The following is a 6000-nucleotide window of genomic DNA, read 5'->3' as shown; positions in this document are numbered from 1 at the left end:
AGCCACATACCACATTGAAGATCTTGACGAGGCGAATCTAACGCTGTCGGCCTTGCCTCTATCAGACTTCGGACGCGCTCTCACGGTCTATTCTAAGACGCGCCGTCAAGTGACCTAAAACCCTGAAATTCTAAAACTCATCTGACGACTTCAAACCGCCGTTTCTCTGAAACCGTACGGAGTCAGACGACGATCAACATATCAATTTGAAGCTCTCGACGAGAAGAATCAGCGCCGCAAACCTCACAAAAATTCAATCTCAGACGCGCTCTCACCTTCCGTTCTAATCCGCTCCGTCAGCTGCCCTAAAACCAGTAGCAGTTCATCCGCAAGCTCTATGTCCTTAGGTGGTCCGTTTCAGAACTCCAAAACTGAAGGTAAATAAATCTGAAACTCACATAGAACCCACTGAATCGAATTTGGTTTGTTGTTAAAGGATATGACATCTTAAAATTTGCAAAACCCCTTAACAACCATAGATTAATAAGTCCTAATCCCCATCCATGAGTAAATCAAAGCTCTTTCACCAGAGTTTGATTCAGAGATTGTTTTACAATTAAAATTACAGTCTCAATGGCTTATTGAATCTCTAAAACCTTGCTGATCTAAAGATCAGAATCGAATCCAAAACCTGAAATCGATCATCCCCTCAAAAAATTAATTATGATCGATCTTCTAAAAAAAAGGAAATTATCCAAATTTATATTTATCTGATTAAATTAAATAAAGTTTCATAATATATTAAATCTATTTTCGAAAAAAGGATTTTGGAAAACTTATATCTTATGTAAATCAGATATTTTCCTATTTCTAATTGGATTTGGTTTTTGCGATTTTAATTAATTTCTTGATTAAAATAAAAGTGGTATTTATCTATATATTATAAAGATATAATCTAAATCCTAATTAGATTTTATCTAAACTTTAAAATCAGATTAAATCTAAAGTTAATATCCGACCTCTTTAAAATTGGACCTTAACCTTATCCGGGTTCGACCTTTACCCTTTTACCTGGGTCGAACCTTAACCCGGGCCGCCCCTCACACGGGCTTACCCTTTCGATGGGCTTACCCTTGCCCGGGTTTATCTGTAACCCGTATCGACCCGAACCTGGTTCGACCTCGACCTTGGTTCGACCTCGACCCATGCGAACCTAAAACCCTTATGTACCTAAATCACCCGGTTTTTGCAACCTTTTGTTATTTTGTATTTCTTGTTCGCACCCTGGTCGTAGTAGTTGATTAATTTGCTTGATCTGAATAAATCTGAATTTGTGATTGATTTGTATTCTTGATTCAATCACCCTGGTCGTATAGAATATTCTATTATGCATTTATAGAAAGTTTCCATTTATAGAAAGTTTTCATTTCTAGAAAGTCTTGTTTTTTGAATTTTTCATCTGGAAATTGTTGCATGATTTCATGATCTTGATGCATCATATAGATTGTTCATATGACTGAAATTGCATTATAACTCTGATCATATAGCGTGCATTATATACTTGTTAGAAATTTTTGTTAGTAGTCCGTGTGACATATATCAAGTATTAAAATTTTTAAAAGTATATATATGTACTAGATTTCGAAAAATATATATGATTTCTAAATGGTATAATGCATTATTTCAGATGTCAGACTTGGATTATAATATCCTAGATATCTCTGGAGAGAATAATCTAGGATGGGCAATGAATATCTCGGTTATACTAATGGGACAAGGTCTCAGTGATTGTATCATCAAGGATGATCATGGAACCGAGAATGATAAGTTTATGGCATTATCAGTAATGCGTCATCACCTCACTGATGAACTGAGAAATCAGTACCGAGAGATTAAAGATCCTCGATGCCTTTGGACAGAATTAAAGTCCAGATACACTAAAGTGTTATTACCAAAGGCAAGGCATGAGTGGATGAGCCTTAGATTCCGGGACTTTGAGTCCGTGGAAGAATATAATTATGCTCTATCCAAAATAACTCATACATTGATGCTATGTGGTGAAAAGTTAACAGAGGAGATGTTACTGGAAAAGACATTCGCCACAGCAGATCCAAGAGATCTATTTTTGCAATATACCTTAAGAGAAAAAGGTTTCACCACCTACAGTGAGCTGCATTCATACCTATTAAACTATGAGATAGTGATGAAGGAGATGATTATGAATCCAAGGGAGCCACGTCCAAAGTGACAAAAGGAGTGGCCGGCTTGACCATTGTCTAAAAGCCTTTGACATTCTTTTTTCTGATTTTATGTGTGTCATGTTTTGATTTTGATTTGCTTGTCATTTATAAATTTCTACAGCATTAATAAAAGTTGTTTTTAGCTTTATATTATATTGACTGAATTGCTTGATGTTTTTTTTGATTGATAAATGACAAATGACAACTTGATAAAAGTATAGTCATACCACGGCCAAGGCATTTTGCCTAAAGGGGCACGATTATATAAACCCAAAATTTATGACCCATTGACTTATAATGAAAACATCACGTCCAATCAATCCGACAATGGCCGTGGGAAGTGACATGGACGTGGTTATGGCACGAGTAAGACAAAAGGCCAATGACAGGCCATGGTCGACCCATTTTAGCCGTGGTCGACCCAGTCTTAGCCGCGGTACAGGCCGTGGTCAATGTGTGTTTTCCAAACCACAATACAAACCTAATGCGTGCCATAGATGATCATCTTGACAATCTCTACAAAGAGAGTCAGAAAATAAGAATGGTTTCCAAAATAGAAACAATGGGCAAAAGAAGGAAACAAAAGTTCGTACAGATTTTGAAAGAAAAATCACCTAAGGCATAAGAGAAAAAGGTTATGGCTATATACTACTGATCTAGACTATGCCAAGAATCAGTATGAGTGATAAAGGCACAAGGCCTAGGTATTCAGCATGGTTGACCACGAAATTATATACTTAATGGCATGGCCGAATTAGCCATCCTGATACAAAACATGATGCAGAATTGATATTTGAAAAGGCACAAAGAGTTATCCTATAAGAATCTCACGTGTGTAGTATGAACACGAAGGGAAAACTCATTTCAGGCTATGATGTCCCAAGCATTTTAAAAGATTATAGCATGTCCATGAGGGGGCAGTGAGGACAAATCCGCACATGTCCATACTATAGATCTACTCGGATTAAATTATTAATGAATCTAGATGAGCCATTGGCCATAGATCCGAACCATTAGCCAAAGACTTGGGGTACACAATGGATATTCGAAATATTTGTCCAAAACTTGGGGACACAAACGGATTGACATACATATTAAAGTATAAGCATCAGGCCATTAAAGTAAAGCATAGATATTCCCATCTCAATGTGATTACGGGTCATTAATCAAGACGCCATATTTGAGATATTTGGATAAATCCACCACAAATTTATGTGCCATATGAAATGGATCCTTAGAAGAGGATGAGGATGGGAATATATGTTGGATAGAAATGTTTTCTCCTACAATTTTAAAAGAATCTTGAGCCATACATGGGTGATCTAATTAGTGGCCAAGAACACAGATTGCAAGAGATATGTAAATCTGATTATCCAACATTTAAAGGAGAAAGTTATAAGCTGGTTAAAGAGTTAAAGTGTATAAGAGAAATGGAATGGTATTTACCACCATTGTCTTGGCAAGATCCTCGGACTAGATAATATGATCTAAGACGTCCAAAGAAAGAAAGAGTTTATTCAAAGCTAGCTAATTGAATGCCAGACCGATTAGACCCGAAAAGAAAAGAAAAGAATGACTAAGTCATGAAACCAGCTTGCACCAACGATTTTGATGTCCTAGAGAGACACAATCAAGTTGCTACAGAGTCTATACAAGATAGACCAATAAGTTCCAAATGATATAAGAATCATCGGATAAGAAAGGTGCATAGAATGATCCGAGTTTTGAGGAAACCATCCAGACATAAACAATGGCCGGCCAAGGTACCAGTAAATGGGTTTGGGACGCCAAACTCTATCAGTACTAATGATAATGAAAGCTATAAGGTTGCAACCGATTATGTTATGTCTGGAAGTGTATGGAACATATAAATGTCGACCTATAAGATGATATAAGAAAGCGCGTAAAAGGTAGCACTTGCACTTGAACATATGAATATATGCGAGGATCATGAACCCACGATAATATAAGAGTGTACACTCGTAGGTCAGAATGGACCAAAGTGAAACGTGGGATATATATATAAGTTAAGAAATGGAGGCGTGAATGGCCATAAGATAAAGTTGCTCCATTATTAAAGCCAGTGAATGGATCCTGTGAGGAATAGAAATCGTGAGATATAATCATGTTATTGCACAAGGAACCTCACAGTGATCATGGATATATTATGAGAAATATAATCCAATGTGGTGAATACTACTGCATATTTTCGGAATTTATGTCTGGATACAAAAGATGTAGTAAGCAGTAAAAGATTCACTGAATATAAAGAGATAGAAGTATCAGAGGTTATTGAGCTCAAAGGATCAAATAATCAAAGATCAAAGATCAAAGATGAGATTAATTCTCGGGAGCAAGAGTGTTCTAAGTTGATGATCTAGGAACCTCTGGATACATGTCCCAAACAGTTGAAAGTCTTAAAGAAAGATTTGAGGCCTAGGCAAAGGATATAATTCTGTTTTGGGTTTACAGCTTGAGTATAATACTTGTGCATCAAATGGCATATACAGAAAGTACTCAAGAGATTTAATATGGATCAGTATCATCACATTGTCGTGAGAAATGTGGAACCAGAAAGAGATTTAGACAAACCTTGGATTTGATATAGACTGTATGATCCAAGGAAAGAACATAGAAGTTCTCAGTCCCGAAATGGCATATCTCAGTGCCATCAAAGCCTTAATGTATTTGGCAACACATACGATCTAGAATATATGTTTGACAGGAACATATTGTCTGGTTTTAGTTCTTGATCGACCAAAAGGGGCACTGGGACGGGATATGACATGTCCCAAGATATTTAAGGAACAAAAGGGATATGGAATTATTTTATACTAACCATAACAAAGTTGGTTTAGTTAATTTTGTTGATGCAGGTTATATGTATGATAAACATCATGCCCGACCTAAGACTGATCATGTCTTACCCATGGTGGTACAGTCATTACCTGGTGGTCCATGAAGCAGTCCACGACAGCCACTTCATCCAACCACGCAGAAGTTTTTAGACATGATCCAGTTTGTTCGTTTGGTTCGTGTGACAGCCAAAGATGAAGAATCCATCGACCATCCTTTTCGAGGAAGAACACGACCTGCATTACGCAAGCTCAAGGATGGCTACATCAAAGGAGACAGTACAAAGCACATCCTTTACCAAGTCATTACCAGCCGCCATTCTCAAGGAGTTATACAGAAGATCAGAATGCATCATCTACAGGACATTCAGTGATGCATTCATCAGGGGGAGTAATATGGTTGTACTCTTTTTCCTTATCCATGGTTTTGTCCCACTGGATTTTCCTGGAAAGGTTTTAACGAGACAACATTAACATATTACGAACCTAGATGAGATGTCTCGACCAAGGGGGAGTGTTACGAAAAAAATTGTATGGTCGAAGCCCATCTCGTCCAAGGTGTGATCCAGCCCGTCAGACTGATCCAGCCCATATCCATTGGCGCCCCATCTTCTTATTTATATTAGTAATAGTTATGGCCCATTTATGTATTGGCCCAATCTTATAACGGTCTAACCTACTTGTATATATAGAAATCTATGCATATCAATAATAATAAGATTTACTTTTACAACAAACAGGAAATTTATATCAGATACAGTCACTGAGTTAAGAGAAAAAATAATGAAAAAATGGAAAAAAAAATAAAAGATGGTCTATCTAAACTATGAAGATTGAATAATAAAAATAGTGAAAGATAATATTGAGTGAATCCACAATTGTTAAAGGCCCGTTTATTTTTTTTAATCATGGTTCATATTAGATGTGGAAGATTATACTGTCTGGTTTGGTTTATAATTTGTTCA

Source organism: Raphanus sativus, chromosome 6 (assembly GCF_000801105.2).
Source record: "Raphanus sativus cultivar WK10039 chromosome 6, ASM80110v3, whole genome shotgun sequence".
NCBI lineage: Eukaryota > Viridiplantae > Streptophyta > Magnoliopsida > Brassicales > Brassicaceae > Raphanus > Raphanus sativus.
Note: the sequence above shows the minus strand (reverse complement) of the source record.